Consider the following 27133-nt stretch of genomic DNA (forward strand, 5'->3'; position numbering starts at 1 on the left):
AGAGAAGTAAAAGTGTCAAAATATAAATGAGTTTCAGAAGAGGAAAAAACAACCCAGAGAAGAAAATAATTGAAGAAATAGTCAAAGTTTTGTTCTGTTTTGTTTTAATTTCTAAAATAGATGAAGATTTCCTGGCTCTTTATTTCCTATTGATTTCTACTTAGTGAACCTACCAGGACACTCTCGCTCACAAACTATGTAGACCCACAAGGATAGTATATTAGTTTCCTACTGCTGCTGTAACAAATTACCTCAGACTTGGTGGTTTACATAATACAAATATATTCTCTTATGATTCTGGAAGGCAGAGGTCCAGAATAAATTTCATTGGCTAAAGTCAAAGTGTCTGCAAAATTGGTTCTTTCCAAAGGCTCTAGGCAGGAATTAATTCCTGACCTTTTCCATCTTCTGGTGGCTTCACTCCTTTTGGCTGCATCACTCCAATCACGACTCCTGTGGGCACACCGCCTTTTCCTTATAAGGATTCTTGGGATTATATTGACCCACCAGATAATCCATGGCAATCATCTCCACATCTCAATTTCCTTAATATAATCCCATGTGTAAAGTACTTTTTGCCATAGAAGGTAACACATTCACTGGTTTCAGGATTTGTATACGAAGATCTCTTTTTTGGGGTAGTGGTAGTCATTCAGCTTACCACAGATAGCAAACACAATAACCTCTATCTTTAATTAAACACTGCAAGGCAGGCTTGTAAAGCCAATCAACAATCACTTCAAAGCAAGCACAGAATCACCTTCAGTGGAGTGGTGGGAGATAAAGGCATCATCTGATACAAAAATTGTCAGCAAATACACACTTCGAGAAGGATAGATTCCATCCTTATTGAAAACATGAGTGAACGTCTGAATATGACAAGGAAAATGTGGAGAAATTTGCTGAGGTTCTACTTTGGTTATAACTGCAACAATTTAGTAGAAACCCAAAAGGACTAAAGTGCACCATGATGGTTCATGTCCTTGAGGATGAAAAACAGATTTAGCAAATACATGTTCCCCCAAAACAGAGGCTTACTCTGAAGAACAGCTAGTGGGTTCAAATTTATTTGAGCAGTTAAGGAAAAGAAAAGGATCTGATGGGAAAGATGGGTGGAGAAAACTGATGCAGAAAAGAATTAAGAACAAAATGCAACATCTTTCTAAGATGGAAAGATACAGCCATGGACCAGAGAAAAACAAACACTGCCCTTTCAACTTGGACAAAAATAAACCTACTCCAATTATCCAGAAAAAACCTTCCTTTTAAGAATGGATACAAGTGAGCATTCACTAAAATAACAAACAGTTAGTATAAGAAATAAAAAGATGAAAATAAAGTAAGTCTAAAGGACAACCAAATTTCCAAAAATATTTGAAAATTTTAACCTAATACTTTAGTTGAAACCTTAAAATAGACAATTTATTTAGCATAAAAGAACAGTAGAGGGAGAGGGATAAATTAGGAGTTTGAGATTAACAGGTACACACTACTATATATAAAATAGATAAACAACAAGACCTACTGTATAGCACAGGGAACAATATTCAATATCTTATAATAACCTATAAGGGAAAAGAATCTGAAAAAGATATATATTATATATATATGTACAACTGAATCATTATACTGTACACCTGAATCATTGTAAATCAACTATATTTCAATATAAAAAATAAATTAATAAAAAAAAGAACAGTAGGGGCAAAAATTTTAATAATATGGCTAGAAATAGTAGGATCTGAAATAAGACCTAACAAACTTTAGAAATTTTTGTAAAACATAGGATGGAATCTCATTTTCACAAGAATAACAGGAATGAATAAACACCAGTAAGGAAAAAAAGAAAACAGAAAAGGAAAATAGTATATAGGAAAATGTTGGATGTACTAGATTATAGACTGAAGAAAGTGTTTTTATACTTTTTTAATAACATTTTTATAAAGTTTTACAAAGTTAATACTTTAGATTTTATGGGTCACAGAGGTCTCTGTTACACCTTCTTCTTTGTCTTCACAAACTTTGAAAAAGGTAAAAAATGAAATACTCTCAACTTTCAGGCCACACTCAGGTCTGAATTTGGGCCTCAGGCAAGAGTTTGCTGACCCCTGTACTAAATAGGCAAACAATGCCTCAAACATATGGTGTACATATAGCTGGGCTCCTTATGGACAAAAAAAAAAAGAAGGAAAGAAGCAGACACTTTACTGAAAGCTATAATATCAGCTATCCAGCCCTAACTCTGCCATCCCCCCAAAAAATTATATTTGAAAAAAGCATATTGAAAGATTGCCTGGGACTTATACTGACTTACTAACTTATATTGACTTTAAAGATAAGAAGGAAAAACACTTTATTCATCGGTCAGAAACTCCAAGTCATGTATAAGGAAAAAGAATCAGAATGTTTTGAGTCTTCTCAACAGCAACACTTATACCATACTCAACCCTGTAAGAGAATCGGGAAAGAAAATGTGAGCCAACTTTAACCCAGCTCTATTGAATTCAAGTTTGAGGCCCCAGGAAACTAATTATGGACATGAAGGAACTCAGGGAATATTTTTCACTTGAGACCACCACCATCATCATCATTATCATAAACCTCATTGTCACTATCTTCACCATCATCAGGGCTGTATTTCCTTGCATAACTATGAGGGGTGTTTTTTTTTTTTTTCACAACATCAAATGAGATAACTCCTGAGACACAAAATTTTTAAAGTTGGAAATGCTTTAAATGTGTAAAAAAGTGGCACTATTTCACTTTTTATGGCTGAGTAATACTTTGATGCTGGTTGTGAAGTGCTAATATTTGCATTGTTGAAACCTTTCTATTGTCATTTAGCCTTGAATATGGATTAGTGGGAACAATAAAATTGCAAGGTAGGCCAGTCCTCATAATCATATACAAGTTTGTTTGTACCATCACAAATAACGTGGTAATTTAGTAGCACTGGAATGAAATACATTTTCATTATGTGTGTTCCTGCACAATTCTAGCCCTGTCTCTGAGGAGCAGCTCTGCAACGTGAGCGTATTCATTTTAGCTCATTCATTCCTGTTCTCCCTTTCTTGTAACACTAGGGAGGATGAGTAAATGAGGGGTGCTCACAAGAGAGCTGAAATAAATCATACAGTTCAGAATTTGTAGTTGCCTTTGGCCTCATCCAGCTTTCGTTGCTGACCCCTTGGACCTTTGCTACTTGCTGACATTCCTCCTGGTTTCACCATTAGTACACTCATTAGTGCTGTTCTCCAGTCATGTTCCGTGGAAGTATTTACAGTCATTACATTCCTGGTTAACGTGCTCTGGAGGTATGTGCCAGCTAACCAAATTACTCATAACTGTAGTGAGAGCAGCATAACGTGAGTGGGTTTTGAGAATCTAGATCTGAGTTGTCCAATAAATTAGCCATTAGCTTCAAGTGGCCATTTAAAATTTGATTAAAACTAAATAACATTAAAATTCAGTTCCTCCGACACACTAGTCACATTTCAAGTATTCAAAAGCCACTAATGATGAGTGGCTACTCTTTTGGGTTTTGGACAGCACAGCTCTGGAACATTTCCATCACTGTAGAAATGCCTGCTGGACAATGCTACCCTAGATTCACAATACAAATTCTCTTAAGAAAAAAAATTATCTTTGGAAATAAGGTCGTACGATCATATATATTCAGAAAACGCTGTGCATTTCACGATCTTATTGGAGACTTGTAAGGTACATTTTAAAATATGTTATCATTTTAAACATAGTGTTTCCCAGATTAAATGAATTAGATAATCATTTTTTCTTCCTGTCTGGATGTAGGAAAAAAACTGGTATTCATTCCATGGAGTGCACTTTGCGGAAATATGACAGAGGATTTAAGAAATTATTTATTTCACCAAACAGTAGGAACTAACTTGAATCTCATGTATGATGCATTTATTGCATTAAAGAGTTTTAGCTTATAAACATAAATTTAATAACTTTTTAAAACCACATTTACCAACAGATGCTCTATAACACATAAGCAGACTAATGGAAACTCTGTGCTTAGTTAAAAGCTAATTCAAAAATGCAAGGCCTCTTTTTGTTTGTTTTTCATGAGGGAATTATGCAAAACTTCATATATTTTAATTTGCATGTAACAGCAAAAGCTTGTTGCTTATTAGAGTTACTTAAGTTTGTTGGCATGAATTAATATTAACTCATAGTTAGAAGTTCTGATTTAGTACTCTAAAAAGTGGTCCATACATAACAAAGGAATTATTTTAAAAGTCACTTAACTGCTAATGTGTACATACATAGCAAATAATGTTGAATTACCATAATTTGAGTGAACAGAAATTTGTTCTTAATACAATATCATTATTGCATAGAGTTGTTTTGTTCCCCTTAAATATTAATATTTAATTAACTCATTGGTAGGGTTGCTCTTAGTGACTACAGTGGCTGTTTATTTGGTTGTGAAAAATTGCAGATTATTTTGACATTCTGATTAGAATTTTATCTGCCTCAGTTCTTCAATATGATCAAATTGTTGGGTCATCGTAACTTGGCTGCCATTAAAAAAGACTTTTCAAACACCCATCTAAATTTATGTTGCTAGTAAGTGATGGAATCAGGATGCAGACACAGTTATTCTGAAATATAATCTATTCTTTGCTTTACATTTGTCTCAATAATAGATTTAAACATTAAAATAATGTTGTGATATGTGAGTTTTCTATAGAAAAACCAAAAGATACAGCATTTGAAAAACAAGGGCAAATGCAGGACCAAAGGGAGGAAAGAGGAGTTTTTATCCTGATATAGAGATAAAAGTATCCACCCCTCCTTGATGAGGTTAACATTTCAGGAAACACAGTAAGACTGTATATGCATTCTGAATCAGTAAAAGGCAGTCCTTTTGTGGATAAACAAAGCTTTTCAGAAATCAGAAGATAGTAGATCATAGCTAAAGTTTGTCCTTTCTGGCTGATAATGAGTCATTGTGAATAGCTAACAGCCTGAAAATATAAGAAGAAATAAATATACAGATATTTTAAACTTTTTCACAGGGTGAAAGTTATCTGTGATAAGAACTTTGCCTTCACCATAGATCTTCACATATGGAAGTGAAGATGGTGTAAACTTAAGCTAAATTGCATGTATGCAGTGGAATGTGACCAAGTATAAGACTATGTAAAAAAGACACATGACACACACGTATGAAAGAAAAATCCTGAGTGATAAAATACATTACACAAGGCATTTCTCAACTTACAGCATGAGAGCAATATATTATTGCCTGGGAAACTCTCAAGCAGCTCATGAAAAGAGGTATTGTTATCTCCTTTCATTTATCTTATTTATTACTTATTTTTGTTGCATTTAAAAATATTACATTTCTCTAAATCAAAGGGAGGTATATGCATTGCAAAAATTAGGAAAAATAGAAATGAGTAAAGAAAAAAGTAGTATTTGTCCATGAGTTGTTTTTAAACTTGCCAAAATCCAGAGAATTTTTTTTGGAGGGGGGGAGTTTTTTTTTTAATCTTGGCTTATCAAATTGATAAAGTTGGAGAGAATATTTCAAATTTTCATTAATTCTCTAATATCACTAATCACACATTCGTTTATTCATTTTTGCATGTGTCTGTATATGTATCGATGTTTGAAAGTATTATGTATGTATGTATTTGTATGTTTATTTGCTTGTTATTTCTTATTGAACATTTTTGGCTCTGTCTAGGTATTTAAAGCAATAAGTTACATTATTTTAGTTGAACATTGAAGTAAATCCTGTCAGACAATTGTCTTTATTTACTTGATAAAAGTAAATAATTAAACAGGTAGCAGAGGATAGGAGAGATAAATTAAGAGTTTGGGATTAACATATACACACTACTATATATAAAAAGACAAACAACAAGGACCTACTGTATAGCACAGGGGACTATATTCAATATCTTGTAATAACCTATAATGGAAAATAATCTGAAAAAGTATATGTATATCTAAAACACTTTGCTGTACACCTGAAACTAACACATTGTAAATTAACTGTATTTCAATTCAAAAATAATAAAAATAATTAAACAAGTAATATCAGCTGCCCACCTTACTCTATTACTTTTCTTGAATCCTGCTCTACTCTATCTCAAGATTAAGTCCTACCTCACACTATTAAAGATATTTAATTTATTATATATTGACTACTTTCATGTTGTTTTGATACTTTGCATCTTTTTTTCAACCACATACTTTTTGTCTCTTTGATTAATCTGTGAATTTTCAAATTAGTAGACATATATTCCACCAACTTTGAATGCCTGAAACACAGTAAATGCTTGGTAGTATTTTTTTTTACAGTAAATGTTTATTAGCATCTATAAAATGTAAGGTACAATAAGGAATGCAAAGAGTGTTTAATGCACTCCTGAGTTAAAGAGAATTGATGGATGTGTTTCAAAAAATGATTCAAATTTCTTGGACACAATGTTGCCATAGTCAACAGCATTTAAAAGTCTCATTTGGACAACTCAGGCAGTAGTAGGACCACAGGCTGTGTTTATAGTGAATATTTTAGTGAGACTCCCAGAGCATCATTTTGGAGAAATTTTTTGAAGCTTAAATTCTACTTTTTGGCTGTTTTACATGTTTGTTATTAACTGATTTTTTACTTTTACTTGGATAAATTTTGGCTTTTTATTCCATGACCAAAGCAGTTCTTTGAGCAATTGTAACAAATTAATGAGTTTTGCTTTCTTTACTCTCAGTTATGTTATAGATCTGAATAAGGTGGTTGCACGAGGTAGCTTTAGAGATGACTCCCCATGATTCCTTCTTCCTGGTTTATGTCATTGTACTGTCTCTCAACAGGTCCACCTGTCAAAGAGCAGAGTCTGTCCCGCTTCCATCCAATAGCCAGCAAGGCAAAGGGGCCCTCAAGCCAAGAAACCAGAGGAACTGAATCCTATCAACCACCACACGAGTAAGTTTGGAAGCAGATCCATCCATAATTGAGCTAAGATGACTCCAGTCCCAGGTGATAACCTTGACTGCAACTTTGTCAACACCCTTAGCCAGAAAGCCCAAGTAAGCTGCCCTTGGATTCTTAACCCACAAAAACTGTAAGATAATAAATGTTTATTATTTTAAGTGGCTAAATTTTAGGATAATTGTCACACTGCCATAGATAACTATGCAATGGTAGACATGGAGAAGGGAAAGGAATATCCTCATACACAAGGATATAATAAAAATAATGATAATAATAATATCTACACTAAACAGTAATGGATGTGCTTGCTTATTCCAGTAGACACAAAGAGAACATATTTAACATTTTTTTTACTGCGATGCCATTATTACTACTTCTAGAAAATTTGGGAAAAGCATGTTGAAAACTAAAAGAAGTCTTATAGATTCTCTAACCCAAGGTTCAAAAGGGAATGGTGCCTTGGTAAAGCCATGGGACACAGATTGTCCCTAGTAACCTTTGGCCCTCAGTTCCTCTGGCTTCTAACAAGTTTTAATCCTATTTTTAAAACATGTGTATAATCTCTTTTGCCCAAATTCATTTGCTTTCAGCAGTCATTGGTTGGAAAATGTCGTGGTGTGAAAAGATATGGTGGTGACTACCAAAGGTAAAATTCAAATTCCTGTTGATAGCTTTTTTTTTTTAAATCTAGAATTCCTGTACATGTCCCACATGCATCTTTAATGATCATCAAGCATCCTAAAATTATGGACACCACTAAATGTGCAACACACTCCCTGGACTGTGGCCCTAGATCATTGAAAACTAAAATAATTAGACATGTGAAAAATAATGTCCTAGAAGCACAATTGTCTTTCTCACTTATTACCATATCTAACTGCCGTTAGATTCTGAAAGGGTTTGCTTATCAACATTTAACCTTCTTTTCAATGATTAATTGAAGGACAGGTATACTGGGCACCATCATTTTATTCCCAGCCACAAGTTCTAACACAGGAACTCTTTATAAGTCCCATAAATCTAGCTACGGTCAGGGTTTATCATTTCAGATTGCATGAACATTTCTTAATTCACGTATTTTCTGTAATTTACAACTTAAGTCAAATATAAAAATGTAAGCAATTCAAATATGCAGATCAAGAACTATCATTTATTTAATGAAGTGGTACCAAATTTAGCCTGTTGACAATGTTTGACTTCCAATGTACTATAGTAAACAATAGTGCTGTTGTTTCCAAATTAGGTTTTTAAAAATAATCTCTAAAAGTTAAAACTCAGTGATTTTTATTTCTTTTACTATTCTTGTTTGCTATTTATATAGCAAACTTGAGGGTGTTTTGCTCTTCATTATTTCAAGAATAAACCTGTTCAATCTTTATAAATACTTCCTCCTGGAAGTGAAAAACATAAGCTCAAGATAAAAATAATGCCTAGAAAACATTTCATTTAAATGTGACACCTGATGGCAAGGCCCAAAATAGTTTAATGCGATATTTCTTGATATATCCATTGTATTGAATACAATTACTGTAAATAGACATTGAAAAGTTTGGTAAAATAAAACTTTGCAGTTGAAGATGTACATTTTATGTTACTCTACCAAACACTATGATCTATCATTATAATAACTGTATTTTGAACTATGAATCAAGTCATCATGAATATATTGAATTCAAAACTACTACTAGGGTCAAGAGCAAATTTTGTAATAAAAAAACAACATTTATAAACAACTTTCTACTGTGTGACGTTTAGTATCAGTTTCTGGAAGGCGGTTGAAATATGGAATATGTGCCTAATTCAAGTCAAGATTTTTCAAAAGAGGAAACATAAGGCAATTTAAAGTAAAGAATGTAGAAGAGTTGAATAGGAGGAGTCGTGAGAAAGATTAAAATCTTATTCCATGGCCTCCCTAGGACATAAGGTAGGAGAATTAACACAGAAAAGAAGTAACCGAGAATGAATAGGGACATAAGGGGAAGGTAATGGACTCATGGGGGTAAGTAATTGTGGGAACTAGAACTAGAATGACTGTTGTCAGAAACACAATGTGTAATTAATTTAGAGGTAGAGCTGTTATGGATTATGATAAAATGCAGGTTATAGTTATGAAATGGGGTTAATGGAGTGGAGGTGAAAATCACTGGGTTAGAGGACTCAGGGGGCCAGGGTGTGATCCCTATTGGAAAAAGTCCACAGATTTACTGAAGTTGCTCACGTCACAGCTGTAATACAGGTGATGAGCATGAACTGGTACCAGAAGAACCTGGAGATGTACATACCTGGGAGGTATCAGCTCCAAGGAGGCTGTTTTGCTAAAAATGAAAATGTCATGTGTGGGAAGGAAATAATTTTGAGGAAGAAAAATGGTGATACAGGACCAGCAGCAACTATTCTCATAGAAAATAGCACAATAAGCAATCTTTACTTCAAAAACTGCAAGGGACATGTTTACTTAGTAAGGAGAGGTATGTCCAAGGTAATTTAAGAGGCAAGAAGCAAAATATATTCTAGAATGAGGTGAAATGTAAAGGACAATGAGTTTACATAAAACAGAGATGAGGATATGGGGAAAGGATCGGCAGGAGAATAGAGGCTGCTTTGTTGAGTCAGGAGTGTAACCACAGCCATAAAGGGGGGAGGCACACAAGAAGACTGACACCCTGTGGAATTCGTCCTTGGCTGAATGTAACAGATGAGTGGATAGAACAGTGTGGTGGAAATAACTGGATGCAATCTCTAAGTGGAACCCAGGTGTGAAAATACTTCCAAGCTGAAACAATTAAAGACAGTGACTGGTTTCAGAATTTAGATAGTATTCTCCATTTGCAATACAGTTATTATTGTGTAGTCGTGTAGTCATGCATTTTGTAGTTATTAGTTTAAAATCAAAATAGAATGCTGGGGCTTCCCTGGTGGTGCAGTGGTTGAGAGTCCGCCTGCCGATGCAGGGGACACGGGTTCGTGCCCCGGTCCGGGAAGCTCCCACATGCCGCGGAATGGCTGGGCCCGTGAGCCATGGCCGCTGAGCCTGCGCATTCGGAGCCTGTGCTCCGCAACGGGAGGGGCCACAACAGTGAGAGGCCCGTGTACCGCAAAAAAAAAAAAAACACAAAAAAACTGAATGCTGGTGTTCAGGGTGTTAGAAAGTATCAGTAGGCCATTGTTCCTCCTTAAAATATGAGAAAAAGCCAAATGAGTCATACAATCGTAGTATTTTTAAAAATCCATCAGAGAGCCGAGGATGCAAAGAAATGTAAATAAACTTCCAGAAATAGCCATTGTTAAGGGGAAAAATACCCTCAGTTTCTTTTAATACTGGCAAAGTGGCAGGTTCAAAAGAAATCTGCTCTTCTGAGAGATGTGGGCAAATGAGACACATTGTTAACGAAGCTTTCACTGTCCCTGGCCTGGCTTGTTGGCTGCAGCTGTGAGGAGGCCAAGTGACCGCTCCAGACAGCGCTCACACAGTTTCCCATAGATTTTCACCACCTGCAGGAGGTGGAGGAAGGGAAGACCTGAGAGAGATGCCCCAGGTGCAAGGGATCTTTCTGAATGCGGGACATCAGCATGGCTGGTTAAAGGCAAGGGCGGGGAAGCCAACGAGAGACGTGCCCATAAGCTTCCGGGGCCTTCCCAGAGTGCAGGATAGCAGTCTCGGAAGGGCAGAGGGAACAGTGGGGGAGCTGAAACATCCCTCCCAGTAATAAAGGTAAGACCTTCACTGGATATACCACAGCCACCCTCTGTAGCTTACCTTCCAGAGAGTGGAGTGGGAAACCAAGCTTTTATCTTTAGTCTAAAAGTTATTTTATTTTCAGACATACTGATTTATATCCCTATGCTTATATCCTTGATTTCTACATGTACTGAATTTATTGCAGGGAAGTAAAAGAATATTGCTTGTGTGAACATGATTTTTTTTTGGTAGAAGGTTGATAATTGTGACTTCCATGGTATAATAATGACTTTGTTGTAAACTTTTCATGTATACTACTTACTATGAAAGAATGCATCTCTGTTTTTTTTGTTTGTTTGGTTTTGGTTTTTTTGCGGTACGCGGGCCTCTCACTGTTGTGGCTTCTCCCGTTGCGGAGCACAGGCTCCGGACGCGCAGGTTCAGCGGCCATGGCTCACGGGCCCAGCCGTTCCGCGGCATGTGGGATCTTCTCGGACCGGGGCACGAATCCGTGTCCCCTGCATTGGCAGGCGGACTCTCAACCACTGCGCCACCAGGGAAGCCCGCATCTCTGGTTTTATTGTATGAAATTTAACACGCAGTCTAAGGTTGTTAATTGCGCAATTCAGGTCTTCTATATTTTTGTTTTGGTCTGGCCCATTGATCTATCAGCTTTTGAAAATGACTTTTGAAAATTTCTCAGTGCAATTGTTGCTGAATCGGTTTGCTTTTTGGTTCTGTCCACTGAAATAAAAGCCGCACAAGCACAGAGAATTTTACCTTTTATTGACCAGTGTCTTTGAAGCATCTAGAAGAGAGACTGAAACAAAGTAAGCCTTCAAGAAATGTTGGTGGATTTAATTAATGCGGTTTTCCATTATGTATTTTGATTTATGCATTTCAAAGTATGTATATTTTCATGATCATTACAGACTTTGATGAGTTGTTCTTTTAAGCAACACAAAAACTTCTCAATATATATTAATTCATTGCTTAGAATAATATTTTGTCTGATTTTGAAATTGTGATTTCTTCTGGCTGTCTGTTCAAAGTGATGGTATATCAAGGGGGTTGAACATGAGAATAGTCTGTTTTGAGTACAGGCAGTAGTGGAGTGCATTGTTTGTAGAGATTTGACAATAATACACTGGTTAAAATTCAGTCTTCTTTCAAATATCATGAGAAGCAGACACTTACAAACGATGTCAATGATGAAGTACTCCTGGTCACCAGAGCAGGTGGCTCCCATTGCCCGGACTCTTAAAGCCTGATCTTCCTATACCTGCTTATTTTCAAAGTTTCTTTATTTATTCTGTTTTCTTGCAAGGGCAAAGGATGGATTTTTTTATGAATTAAGTACGTTGTTTATTTATAAAATCTTCATAATAATACAGCTGGATGAATTGTCAAAAGTTTAATAAACCTATGTAACTAAAACAGAAAATAAGTTACAGACTATTAACAGCAACCCAGAAACTGTAACGTCCCATCACAGCCAATAATCTCCACCCAGGAGAAAGCACTGACGTGATTTCCATCACCATGAACTAATTTTATCATGATTGGTATTGATGAGGGGAATTTTACTGCTTATACTTTTGTGTTGGCTTCTTTAAAATAATATTATGTTTGTGAAACTCATCCTTGAGGCAAATAGCTGTAATTCATTAATTTTTATTGGTGTGTATGATGATAATACATTTATCTATCATACTGTAGAAAGATGTATTTGTTGTTTCCAGTTTACATTTTTATTAATAGTACTGCTATGAACATTCTCATACATGTCTTTTGGTATAAATATGTGTACAATTCTTCTGGGCATATAATTGCTAAGTTCAGATTTAGTAGATACTTCCAAATACCTTTCCAAACTGATTATCTCAATTTACACTCCTACCAGCTATCTCTGACAAAGTTGTTTGTCTTACGTCATTGTTGTTATCATTCTCAATCTTTTAATATTTGCTGTATTACTGGCCATTTATTAGAGTTGTATTGTAGTTTTAATTCCTATTTCTCTGGTGGTTGATGAGTAAGACCCTTGGGTCTGAGATAAATATTAGTTACACCTGGAGATGGTCATGTCCCTTCAGCTATTCTTGAGCGTGAGTACCAGGTGAATTTTGTTAGGGCTTAAGTTGGGTTGGGCTTTATTTTTACAGTTACCCTCAAGACCAATAGCTTCAAATTCCTCTGAACTTACCTAATGCTAAGGGTAAGGGCTGGTGTACTGGAGAGTTTTACTCAAGTTTCCTCAACCACAATAACCCATGCGTTTTCTTGTGCTCTTGAGCCTTGGTAGGGTCTCTCTTTAGGACTGATTGGTCCTCTTCCCAGGGTCAGATGACAATTCATGTTACTCTGTGCTTACTAGCCTGCTGATGGGGCTGAGGGATGCCTAAGGCCATCTTCAGTCTTAGACCCGTGATGCTGGGGTCATAGGAAGAGGGCTTTCTCAGACAGTCTACTCTCCTCAGTGTTAGGAAACATGTCTGCAACAGGTCTTCAGGTGTTCCTTGGGAGCAAAATGATTTGTTGCCATTTCAACAGTGTTTAAAAACTTTTGTTCATTCACCATGGCCATAGAAAGTGGGTTCATGAGTTAAAAATCATAGCTACTTCTGTCTGTTCAGCAGAAGCTTTGTGCGACTTTATTCTTCTGAAACTGGGCTGAGGAAAGACTTTATATTAGCGTTTGTAATAACACCACGAAACATTATTCATTTAGTAGTTTGCTTAGCTTAGAAATATCTATGAGTATAAGCCTCTTCAGTTTTGAGAGAAAAAATAAATTATGAAAATGAAATTGTGAAAACATTTGCTTTCAATCATTGCCTCCTTAGCAAAAATAGTAAAAGTAAGCATCCTCTCACTGTGACATGATAGCCTAGCTTCATTTTCTCCTACTTTTCCTTACAAGCTCGATAAAAATTTCTTATACACTTGGCTTGACAAAACATTTTGTACCATCATTGCTGTAACTGTTAAATATAGCAGAAATAAACCACCTCATTAGATTTCACTATGGATAACAGTCTCTTTAAAACCTGTCTTCCTCAGATTATAATGATATAGTCCTTTATGTTCAATATCCTGAAAAGAGTTATGAAGGAAAAAATTCCTTAGGATTTCATAAGATGTATGTTTACCTGTCAACATCTATTAGCCTTTTATTCTGCCTTGTATACATTTTTGCTGTTTGTTTGCTTTATGGGTTTTTTTTTTTTTTGCCTTTCTTTATGTGTCTGTGATTCTTTCCAAAGGCCTGTAGCTGTGGTTCATCAATTTTTATTGCTCTGTATATTCTGTTGTGATTATACCACAATTTATTCATTTATTCTAATGTTGATGAACATTTGGGTTGTTTTCAATTTCTGGCAGCTGTAAATGATGATGCTATGAATATTCCTATGCATGTTTTCTGGATTAGATGTGCACTCCTTTATCTAGGGTCTACAGCTAGAAGTAGAATTGCTAAGTTGTAAAATATGCATGTGGTAAACTTTAGAGAAATTGTCAATGTGTTCTTCAGAACTTTTGTCTGATTTGTGGCCAGCAGTGTATGAAAGTTCTCAAAGATTCCCATCCTTACCAACACTGATATTGTCAGACTTTCATGTTAGCCAACCAATCCATGATGCAGCAGCATCACACTGTGGCTTTGATTTGCTTTTGCCTTGTTATTAAAGAACTGAGTGCATATTCATGCGTTTATTAGCCATTTGGAGTTCATCTTTTGAAAAGTTTCTGTTTATTCACTTGCCTTTTTTATCTTATGTTATATGTAAGGTTCTTTATATGTTTTGTATAGCCATCATTCTTCAGCTTATTTTTTTCATAGCTTATAAGAGTTTCTAATTTTAACGTATATACAATATGCCAGTGTCTACCCTGGGTTATTTCTTCCATATTTTGTCTTAGAAATCACCCTCTTCCTCAAGGTCATGAAGATAATCTCTTATATTATCTTTTAAAGGTTTTACATGGTTGACTTTCACATTTAGGACTTCAGTCTACCCTGGCATTGATTCCCTTATAATCGTGTGATGTAGAGGTCCAATTTCATTTCTTTTTCTTAAGTGGATTGCCAGATTTCCTAGCACTAATTATTAAAAATTCTGTCCTTCCCCCACTGTCTGCTAGGCTGCAATGTCCATATCAAGCTTCAATGTATGTGTGGGTCTAATTCTCAGGTTTGCCCCTCTGTTTCATTTGCCACGTTGTCAATACCTGCAATAACTCTTACTTTTTTTGTTGTTCTTCAGTAGAGTTTTGACTATGGTTGGACCATTGCATTTCCATATAAATTTTGGAATCAGGAAATAGAAACTATTCATCACTTCTATTTTAAACTAGAATGTATATCCAGCCATCCTATTAATATCTTGCCTGTTCTAATAATGATTAATTAATTATTAATATAGTTGTTTTGGATGCCTTTGTGTATGCAAACAAACATATAACCTGTGATTTATTAACATTTTTTGTTTATTTTCTAATTCTGGCTTTTTTTTCTCAATGAGATTTTGGGTTTATCTACTACAACACCTGGTTTCCTTAGCTAAAGGAAAACAAGTTAATAGATGCTTACTGAATCTATTTAGATTTTGGAGCTCATAAGGAATATTTGGCTGAACATTTGGCTCTAACCCATGAACTAAGTAATACAGAATAAGAGATAGTTTAGCTGCAGTCCTGGCATTGTTCATGTGGTTGTAGATACCGCTGCTCATCCAGCAGATCCAGAGGATGACTGCTGTTTCTTTGTTGGATCAGGATTCTAGGAGGAGTCTGCAGAAATCTCCAGTCAGAGAAGCACATCACAGAACTCTAGTTTATGGAACACAGCTAATTCTCAGGCTTCTCCCTCTGTTGCCTTTGCCATGTTGTGAACACCTGCAATAACACCATACATTGTCTGTTCTTCTTCAGTACATCCTTCTTGCGTGAAGTACCGTCAGACTCCTATACTTGTGTATAAGGACCCCTTTCACATGTAGAAACGCATGAATGAGGAAAGCCTGACTCTATGTCCGAAAGCCACTAGTATTTTGTACACATCTGTGGATGCTTAGAGAGATCATAATGGGCAGTCAACTCAGGAAATCACATATAAACCTGAGTTAGTTTGTTTTGGCTCATTGGCTGGATGTTGCTAGAAATTTGTTTTGGCTCATTGACTGGATGCTGCTAGAAATGAAATGCATTCCATTTCACCCTCACACTTAGCATAGACCTGAAGGCTGGTGGAGAAGATTAGTCCTTCAAATGGACAAACATTGTACAGTGTATCTTGAAGGATACTTTTTCTAAAGAAGGAAGTGCCAGAGGTACAGATCTTCAGTGATTTATGGGCAATGACTAACCACATGGAAAGAAGGTTCATTGGTCAGCTCCTTCATAAACTGTGATGATAGTAAAAGCACAAACACTAATGGCTTAAAGTACTGAGTAAAAAATTTGTCAAATACAGTGATTCTGACTAAAGGAAAAGGCAACATGAAATATATGGTGAGATTATAAATATCAACCATAGCCTTGTGAACTGAAATGGAGGCTTTAGTAACTAAGTATATTCTCTCTTTCCCTTCAAATACATCTATATTTAGATCTGTAGTTACATTCCCTATGACTTTTCCCTGTGTAGATCTGTAGTTACATTTCCCTAATGACTATGAATATTTTCTTCTTTCCCTTATTGTGGATGTAAGCTTTGCTCTTCTTTTGCCTTATTACTTTATATAGTACATTTTTGATAACTGACTTCTGAATTGGTTTTCTATTTACAGAAAAGCAAAGCAGAATCTTGACTAAATAAGCAGAGGGTGCATGTCACTTTGAAATGGGTACCCTGACTGATGGTGTGCTGTTTATCCTCTTTGGCTCTGTCTTCTGGTACAGACAGACATTTATTATGCATAGAAAGCTACGAATGGAATTTGAATAGCCAGAGTGATGGAGTTTGGTGGATGTGTTGATCGACACTCATAACCTTTCTTGTGCCTTGTATCTCCAAAGTTGTAAAGCTAAATATTGCATTTTTCAGACACCCTTAAAGCTAGAGTTCTGAATGTAAATTAGGTATCACATTTATAAGTTGGAAGTGAGGCAGATCCATACTTGTGGAGTATTATCGACAGAAATGAATGTTATGAGAAGCTGGGTGCTATGTCTTAAAGTCTAATTACCAGTCTTATGTTCCAAGAGAACAGTGACTGTGGCAGCACTCTTAAAAGAGGTAGAAACTGTTTCCTAAACTCTGGGAGACACTGTCCTGGCTTCTTGATCCTGGCTGCAGTGGTGTGAAATTAAAGCCAAAGCTTAGTGATAGCCACATGTATTTAACTTCTCCATTGCATGTAAGAATTGTGTAAGCATCTAATTGGTCTTTCTGTCCTGCATGGAACCTTAACTATGTTGATTTTATTACTATTGTTCTTTTGTCATATAAAACATACACACACACACACACACACACACACATTAAGAACTTATTTATAAATTATATGTGGAATTTTTTATTTGTCCTACATCTAATTTTTGAGCACGCTGATATTACTATAACCTTTTCTACAGTAGTCAGGTAAGACTAATTTATGCTGTAATTAAAAAACATCCATGACATCTACCTCTGGCCAAAATGCAGTAACAGGTAAGATTTACTGTCCTGTCTCAACAACTAAAACCAGCAGGCAACATATATGAAACAATGGCTCTCAAGACATTGGACATCAAACAATGCAGGACGGTAAATAGGAGAAATGCGAAACTAACAAAGTAAATCCTATCATTTCCCCAGTTTACTGCCTGGAGACATTTCCAGGCTGTGGCTCAAGTCTCAGGCAGCAGAAACCCAGGCATAGCCTGAAAGCCTCCCGTACTTGAAGAGATACAGATTGGAATCCAGACAGGCTATGGTGACCACAATTTGCAGGAGAGAATATCAGATAGAAGATTGCTTCACAGAAAAAGAGCCCCAGACATCTTCAGGGAGTCCTCCCAAGAATTCGCCTGAGTACTGATCAGTGCATGCATGGGAGGAAACTACCCAAGGATGTGGAAAGAACCACCGAGCCGATAGTAGAAATCAACACCTAGGGCTCACAAAGTGTCAGAAATACTGCCTGCTGTCACTAGCCATATTGGAAAATCTCATAATTCATGGGGCATCAGGTAGAGTATCTGGAAGGTCTAACCTCAGTAGTGGAGAGGAATGAGCACTAGACTAAATGCTCTTCTGTGCTTGCCTAACACACTATTAAAGTGAGATGGGAAAGGAGCAAACCATTTTCAAGATTTAATGACATCCCAGACAAAGCTCAAGAATATTTGTAGGCATAAAAAATTAGCCATCACCCAAGAAGGTAAAATGCACAGTGCCTGGTGTCTAATCATATTCACTAGGCATGCAAAGGTGCAGGAAAACACGATTTACAATGAAGAGAAAAAATCCTTCATCATTAGGGAATAGCAAATTAAAACCACAGTTAGCTTCATTAGACTATTAAAATGTCAAATAGTAAAATGACTCACCATACCAAAAGTTGGCAAGGATGTGGTGTAATAGAAATCTTAATGCACTCTGGGTCAGAGTGGAAAATGTAGCAAACATTGAAAATCACTTTGTCAGTTTCTTAGATTTAAGCAAACACCTACTATATAAATCACCCATGAATTTCAAAATAGGTTGAATTCATAATTTTTCTGAGTGAAAAAGCCAGATAAAAGGGAGAATGTATTGTATTATTTCATTTATTTAAACATTCTAGAAAATGCAAACTTTCTACAGTAGATCAGTTCTTTCTCAGGATGGAAGGCCATCATGGAGGAGTTGTGTATAGAATGCCCCTTGATTAGCGTGGTGCAAAGTCTGAAATTAATTCAATATTATGTGCTTCCATGACATCAAGAGCTTGGAGGGCCTCACATGGCCTAAATACAAGTTCCCTCCCCAAGTCTACTCCCGAGAATGAGATCCTCTAGCCGAATGACCCTCCAGGTACAGTGGCTGACTATTTCCGCATAGCAAGCTTCAGTTCCCTACCAGCCCACAAAGTCATTCAAACCAGGCATGCACATCCTCCTGTAGGAACCAGGAATCAGTTCACCCTCTTGTTACTGCAAAAACCTACCCCCACAGCCCCTGCTCACTCACTCTGTTTCGAAATGCAAACTCCATGTGACCCTGCATGCATGGTGTCCTCCAGTCCTGGCTGTGATTGTGTGTAACTAGTAAACTGCTGATAATCTAAACTGCCCAGTGTCCTATGTCTTATTAGGTCATTCGATGACCCTAGATTGGAAATGCCTTCTTCATCAAAAGGTTGAAGAAACGATGGTCAAAACTAGAGTCCCTGATCGTATTCCCTTGTCCATTTTTATCTGTGATCACCAGCTGCCTGATCTCCACACAGCTGGTGGGAGGTGTGATAGATTTTCATGATCTTGTGGCCACTTCTGAAGCAGGCGTCAGTGAATATGTCCTTGTTGGTGCCATGAGCATCATTCTCAGTGAACTTCCTACCATGAGCAATACAAGCTCCCAAAGTAGATTTACTGCTCAGATAGTCACAATATCTTTTGGTCTAGAATTGTGGGTATTTTGGTAATATAACTCATTATATAATTTTACAGTACTACTTCTGAAATATTATTTGTTAATTGTTTGCTTCCTGTCATCACCATAGACTGATAGCCATATGGCTATAGGAATAATAGCCATATATTCCTTTTAGTACACAAATCCTCATGCTTGTTGTACTATATTCTTATTCCTCATGCCTCTATCTGTCAATTTGCATGTATGTATATGTCAGGCTTCAGTAAGAGGGCTACATCTATTCTCTTCCTTGAGTTATCTGGCCTAATTGAAATATATATTGCTTACCCACTTTAAAGTGTTCTGATAGTCTGAGAAATCTTAATCAGAGGTTTTATCAATGAGGATAATAGATAGAACCTTAATATATTTACCAAAAGCCTGATTTTTATTTATTTTTTTAACATCTTTATTGGAGTATAATTGCTTTACAATGGTGTGTTAGTTTCTGCTTTATAACAAAGTGCATCAGTTATACATATACATATGTTCCCATATCTCTTCCCTCTTGCGTCTCCCTCCCTCCAACCCTCCCTATCCCACCCCTCCAGGCGATCACAAAGCACCGAGCTGATCTCCCTGTGCTATGCGGCTGCTTCCCACTAGCTATCTACCTTACGTTTGGTAGTGTATATATGTCCATGCCTCTCTCTCACTTTGTCACAGCTTACCCTTCCCCCTCCCCATATCCTCAAGTCCATTCTCTAGTAGGTCTGTGTCTCTATTCCCGTCTTGCCCTTAGGTTCTTCATGACCTTTTTTTTTTCCCTTAGATTCCATATATATGTGTTAGAATACGGTGTTTGTTTTTCTCTTTCTGACTTACTTCACTCTGTATGACAGACTCTAGGTCCATCCATCTCACTACAAATAACTCAGTTTTGTTTCCTTTATGGCTGAGTAATATTCCATTGTATATAGGTGCCACATCCTCTTTATACATTCATCTGTTGATGGACACTTAGGTTGCTTCCATGTACTGGCTATTGTGAATAGTGCCGCAATGAACATTGTGGTACATGACGCTTTTTGAATTATGGTTGTCTCAGGGTATATGCCCAGTAGTGGGATTGCTGGGTCATATGGTAGTTCTATTTTTAGTTTTTTTTTTTTTTTTTCGGTACACGGGCTTCTCACTGTTGTGGCCTCTCCGTTGCGGAGCACAGGCTCTGGACGTGCAGGCTCAGCGGCCATGGCTCATGGGCCCAGCCGCTCTGTGGCATGTGGGATCCTCCCAGACCGGGGCACGAACCCGTGTGCCCTGAATCGGCAGGTGGACTCTCAACCACTGCACCACCAGAGAACCCCTATTTTTAGTTTTTTAAGGAACCTCCATACTGTTCTCCATAGTGGCTGTATCAATTTACATTCCCACCAACAGTGCAAGAGGGTCGCCTTTCCTCCACACCCTCTCCAGCATTTATTGTTTGTAGATTTTTTGATGATGGCCATTCTGACCAGTGTGAGATGATATCTCATTGTAGTTTTGATTTCCATTTCTCTAATGATTAATGATGTTGAGCGTTCTTTCATGTGTTTATTGGCAATCTGTATATCTTCTTTGAAAAAATGTCTATTTAGGTCTTCTGCCCATTTTTGGATTGCGTTATTTTTTTGATATTGAGATGCATGAGCTGCTTGTGAATTTTGGAGATTAATCCTCTGTCAGTTACTTCATTTGCAAATATTTTCTCGCATTCTGAGGGTTATCTTTCCATTGTGTCCATGGTTTCCTTTGCTGTGCAAAAGCTTTTAAGTTTCATTAGGTCCCATTTGTTTTTGTTTTTATTTCCATTTCTCTAGGAGGTGGTTCAAAAAGGACCTTACTGTGATTTATGTCATAGAGTGTTCTGCCTATGTTTTCCTCTAAGAGTTTGATAGTTTCTGGCCTTACATTTAGGTCTTTAATCCATTTTGAGCTTATTTTTGTGTATGGCATTAGGGAAAGTTCTAATTTCATACTTTTACATGTAGCTGTCCAGTTTTCTCAGCACCACTTATTGAAGAAGCTGTCTTTTCTCCACTGTATATTCTTACCTTCTTTATCAAAGAGAAGATGACAGTGTGTGGGTTTATCTCTAGGCTTTCTATCCTGTCCCATTAATCTATATTTCTGTTATTGTGCCAGTAGCATACTGTCTTGATTACTGTAGCTTTGTAGTATAGTCTGAAGTCAGGGAGCCTGATTCCTCCAGCTCCATTTTTCTTTCTGAAGATTGCTTTGGCTATTCGGGGTCTTTTGTGTTTCCATACAAATTGTGAAATGTTTTGTTCTAGTTCTGTGAAAAATGCCAGTGGTAGTTGGATAGAGATTGCATTGAATCTGTAGTTTGCTTTGGGTAGTAGAGTCATTTTCACAATGTAATTCTTCCAATCCAAGAACATGGTATATCTCTCCATCTATTGGTATCATCTTTAATTTCTTTCATCGGTGTCATAATTTTCTGCATACAGGTCTTTTGTCTCCTTAGGTAGGTTTATTCCTAGGTATTTTATCTTTTGTTACGATGGTAAATGGGAGTGTTTTCTTAATTTCACTTTCTGATTTTTCATCATTAGTGTATAGGAATGCTAGAATTTCTGTGCATTAATTTTGTATCCTGCTACTTTACCAAATTCATTGATTAGCTCTAGTCATTTTATGGTAGCATCTTTAGGAGTCTCTATGTATAGTATCATGTTATCTGCAAACAGTGACAATTTTAATTCTTCTTTTCCGATTTGGATTCCATTTATTTCTTTTTCTTCTATGTTTGCTGTGGCTAAAACTTCCAAAACTGTGTTGAATAATAGTTGTGAGAGTGGGCAACCTTGTCTTCTTCCTGATCTTAGTGGAAATGTTTTCAGTTTTTTACCATTGAAGACAATGTTGGCTGTGGGTTTGTCATATGTGGCCTTTATTATGTTGAGGAAAGTTCCCTCTATGCCTACTTTCTGCAGGGTTTGTATCATAAATCGGTGTTGAATTTTTTCAAAAGCTTTCTCTGCATCGATTGAGTTGATCATATGGTTTTTCTCCTTCAAATTGTTAATATGGTGTATCACATTGATAGATTTGCGTATATTGAAGAATCCTTGCATTCCTGGGATAAACCCCACTCAATCATGGTGTATAATCCTTTTAACGTGCTGTTGGATTCTGTTTGCTAGTATTTTGTTGAGGATTTTTGCATCTTTGTTCATCGGTGATAGTGGCTTGTAGTTTCTTTCTCTGTGACATCTTTGTCTGGTTTTGGTATCAGGGTGATGGTGGTCTTGTAGAATGAGTGTCAGAGTGTTCCTCCCTCTGCTATATTTTGGAAGAGTTTGAGAAGGATAGGTGTTAGCTCTTCTCTAAATGTTTGATAGAATTTGCCTGTGAAGCTCTCTGGTCCTGGACTTCTGTTTGTTGAAAGATTTTTTTTTTTTTTTTTTTTTTTTTTTTTTGCGGTACGAGGGCCTCTCACTGTTGTAGCGTCTCCGGTTGCAGAGCACAGGCTCCGGATGTGCAGACTCAGTGGCCATGGCTCACGGGCCCAGCTGCTCTGTGGCATGTGGGATCTTCCAGGACCGAGGCACTGTCCCCTGCATCAGAAGGCAGACTGTCAACCACTACGTCACCAGGGAAGCCCTGTTGGAAGATATTTAATCACAGTTTCAATTTCAGTGCTTGCGATTGGTCTGTTCCTATTTTGTATTTCTTCCTGGTCCAGTCTTGGAAGGTTGTGCTTTTCTAAGAATTTGTCCATTTCTTCCAGGTTGTCCATTTTATTGGCATAGAGTTGCTTGTGGTAATCTCTCATGATCCTTTGTATTTCTGCAGTGTCAGTTCTTACTTCTTTTTCATTTCTAATTCTGTTGATTTGAGTCTTCTCCCTTTTTTTATTGATGGGTCTGGCTAATGGTTTATCAATTTTGTTTATCTTCTCAAAGAACCAGCTTTTAGATTTATTGATCTTTGCTATTGTTTCCTTCATTTCTTTTTCATTTATTTCTGATCTGATCTTTATGATTTCTTTCCTTCTGCTAACTTTGGGTTTTTTTGTTCTTCTTTCTCTAATTGCTTTAGGTGAAGGTTAGGTTGTTCATTTGAGATGTTTCTTAAGGTAGGATTATATTGCTATAAACTTTCCTCTTAGAACTGCTTTTGCTGCATCCCATAGGTTTTGGGTCCTCGTGTTTTCATTGTCATTTGCTTCTAGGTATTCTTTGGTTTCCTCTTTGTTTTTTTCAATGATCTCTTGGTTATTAAGTAGTGTATTGTTTAGCCTCCATATGCTTGTATTTTTTACAGATTTGTTCCTGTAATTGATATGTAGTCTCATAGCATTGTGGTCGGAAAAGATACTTGATACAATTTCAATTTTCATAAATTTACCAAGGCTTGATTTGTGACCCAACATATGACCTATCCTGGAGAATGTTCCATGAGCAATTGAGCAGAATGTGTATTCTATTGTTTTTGGATGCAATGTCCTATAAATATCAATTAAGTCCATCTTGTTTAATGTATCATTTAAAGCTTGTGTTTGCTTATTTATTTTCATTTTGGATGATCTGTCCATTGGTGAAATTGGGGTGTTAAAGTCCCCTACTATGATTGTGTTAATGTCGAATTCCCCATTTATGACTGTTAGTATTTGCCTTATGTATTGAGGTGCTCCTATGTTGGGTGCATAAATATTTACAATTATTATATCTTCTTCTTTGATCCATCCCTTGATCATACGTAGTGTCCTTCTTTGTCTCTTGTAATAGTCTTTATTTTAAAGTCTATTTTGTGTGATATGAGAATTGCTACTCCAGCTTTCTTTTGATTTCCATTTGCATGGAATATCTTTTTCCATCCCCTCACTTTCAGTCTGTATGTGTTCTAGGACTGAAGTGGGTCTCTTGTAGACTGCATATATACAGCTCATGTTTTCATATCCATTCAGCCAGTCTATGTCTTTTGGTTGGAGCATTTAATCCATTTACATTTAAGTTAATTATCGATATGTATGTCCCTATTACCATTTTCTTAATTGTTTTGGGTTTGTTATTGTAGGTCTTTTCCTTCTCCTGTGTTTCCTGCCTAGAGAAGTTCCTTTAGCATTTGTTGTAATGCTGGTTTGGTGGTCCTGAATTCTCTCAGCTTTGCTTGTCTGTAAAGGTTTTAATTTCTCCATCAAATCTGAATGAGATCCATGCTGGGTAGAGTAATCTTGGTTGTAGGTTTTTCTCTTTCATCATTTTAAATATGTCCTGCCAGTCCCTTCTGGCTTGCAGAGTTTCTGCTGAAAGATCAGCTCTTAACCTTATGGGGATTCACTTGTGTGTTATTTGTTGTTTTTCCCTTGCTGCTTTTAATATGTATTCTTTGTATTATATTTTTGACAGTTTGATTAATATGTGTCTTGGCGTGTTTCTCCTTGGATTTATCCTCTATGGGACTCTCTGTGCTTCCTGGACTTGATTAACTATTTCCTTTCCTGTGTTAGGGAAGTTCTCAACTATAATCTCCTCAAATATTTTCTCAGTCCCTTTCTTTTTCTCTTCTAAGTCTGGAACCCCTTTAATTCGAATGTTGGTGCATTTAATATTGTCCCAGAGGTCTCTGAGACTGTCCTCAGTTCTTTTCATTCTTTTCTCTTTATTCTGCTCTGCAGTAGTTATTTCCACTATTTTATCTTCCAGGTCACTTATCTGTTTTTCTGCCTCAGTTATTCTGCTATTGATTCCTTTCAGAGAATTTTTTTTTGTGGTATGCGGGCCTCTAACTGTTGTGGCCTCTCTCATTGCGGAGCACAGGCTCTGGACATGCAGACTCAGCAGCCATGGCTCGTGGGCCCAGCTGCTCCATGGCATGTGGGATCTTCCCAGAACGGGGCATGAACCCATGCCCCCTGCATCAGCAGGTGGACTCTCAACCACTGCACCACCAGGGAAGCCTAAGAATTTTTAATTGCATTTATTGTATTGTTCATCATTGTTTGTTTGCTCTTTAATTCTTCTGGGTCCTTGTTAAACGTTTCTTGTATTTTCTCTATTCTATTTCCAAGATTCTGGATCATCTTTACTATCATTATTCTGACTTCTTTTTCAGGTAGACTGCCAATTTCCTCTTCATTTGTTAGGTCTGGTGGGTTTTTATCTTGCTCCTTCGTCTGCTGTGTGTTTTTCTGTCTTCTCATTTTGCTTAACTTACTGTGTTTGGGGTCTCCTTTTCGCAGGCTACAGGTTCGTAGTTCCCATTGTTTTTGGTGTCTGTTCCCCAGTGGCTAAGGTTTGTTCAGTGGGTTGTGTAGGCTTCCTGGTGGAGGGGACTAGTGCCTGTGTTCTGCTGGATGAGCCTGTATCTTGTCTTTCTGTTGGACATTTCCACGTCTGGTGGTGTGTTTTGGGGTGTCTGTGGCCTTATTATGATTTTAGGCAGCCTCTGTGCTAATGGATGGGTTTGTGTTCCTGTCTTGCTAGTTGTTTGGCATGGGGTGTCCAGCACTGTAGCTTGCTGGTCAATGAATGAAGCTGTGTCTTGGCTTTGAGACGGAGATCTCTGGGAGATTTTTGCCGTTTGATATTATGTAGAGCTGGGAGGTCTCTTGTGGACCAGTGTCCTGAATTTGGCTCTCCCACCTCAGAGGCCAGCCCTGACTCCTCGCTGGAGCACCAAGAGCCTTTCATCCATGTGGCTCAGAATAAAAGGGAGAAAAAAATAGAAAGAAAGGAAGAAAGGAAGGAAAGAAAGAAAGAAGAAAGAAACAAAAGTAAAATAAAATAAAGTTATTAAAATTAAAAATAAAAAAATTATTAAGAAAAAAAATTTTAAGTAAAAAAAAAAAAAATGGATGGAAAGATCCCTAGGACAGATGGTAAAAGCAAAGCTGTACAGACAAAATCACACACAGAATCATATATATACACACACACAGAAAGAGAAAAAGGGAAAAATATATATATATCTTTGCTCCCAAAGTCCACCTCCTCAATTTGGGATGATTTGTTGTCTATTCAGGTATTCCACAGATGCAGGGTACATCAAGTTGATTGTGGAGCTTTAATCCGCTGCTTTTGAGGCTGCTGGGAGAGATTTCTCTTTCTCTCCTTTGTTCGCACAGCTCCTGGGGTTCAGCTTTGGATTTGGACCCGCCTCTGCATGTAGGTCTCCTGAGGGTGTCTCTTCTTTGCTCAGACAGGACGGGGTTAAAGGAGCAGCTGATTCGGGGGCTCTGGCTCACTCAGCCCGAGGGGAGGGAGGGGCACAGAGTGGGGTCGAACCTGCGGCAGCAGAGGCTGGCGTGACGTTGCACAGCCTGAGGTGCGCTGTGTGTTCTCCTGGGGAAGTTGTCCCTGGATCCCGGGACCCTGGCAGTGGCGGGCTGCACAGGCTCCCTGGAAGGGAGGTGTGGATAGTGACCTGTGCTCGCACACATGCTTCTTGGTGGCGGCAGCAGCAGCCTTAGTGTCTCATGCCCGTCTCTGGGGTCTGCGCTTTTAGCCGCGCTCGTGCCCGTCTATGGAGCTCCTTTAAGTGGCGCTCTGAATCCTCTCTCCTCGCGCACCAGGAAACAAAGAGGGAAGGAAAAGTCTTTTGTCTTTTTGGCAGCTCCAGAGCTTTTCCTGGACTCCCTCCCGGCTAGCTGTGCTGCACTAGCCCCCTTCAGGCTGTGTTCACGCCACCAACCCCAGTCCTCTCCCTGCGATCCGACTGAAGCGCGAGCCTCAGCTCCCAGCCCCCGTCCGCCCCGGCAGGTGAGCTGACAAGCCTCTCGGGCTGGTGAGTTCTGGTCGGCACCGATCCTCTGTGCGGGAACCTCTCCGCTGTGCCCTCCGCACCCATGTTGCTGTGCTCTCCTCCATGACAAGCCTGATTTTTAATTAGCCTTTGTTGATGTTATATTTTACTGTTTAGGGTTAAGAAGGAA

The 27133-nt window shown here is 37.6% G+C and overlaps 1 long non-coding RNA gene across 1 annotated transcript in view; it reads left to right on the top strand.

Annotated features, from left to right (window-relative positions):
* Positions 1–27133, top strand: part of LOC132593492 (uncharacterized) — a 233055-nt gene that overhangs the window by 91976 nt on the left and 113946 nt on the right. Inside the window, exon 2 of the long non-coding RNA XR_009559086.1 lies at positions 6850–6961. This is a non-coding gene — a long non-coding RNA (uncharacterized lncRNA). The remainder of the gene's footprint in view (positions 1–6849; positions 6962–27133) is intronic.

The sequence above is a fragment of the Globicephala melas genome, chromosome 1 (assembly GCF_963455315.2).
Source record: "Globicephala melas chromosome 1, mGloMel1.2, whole genome shotgun sequence".
Classification (NCBI taxonomy): Eukaryota; Metazoa; Chordata; class Mammalia; order Artiodactyla; family Delphinidae; genus Globicephala; species Globicephala melas.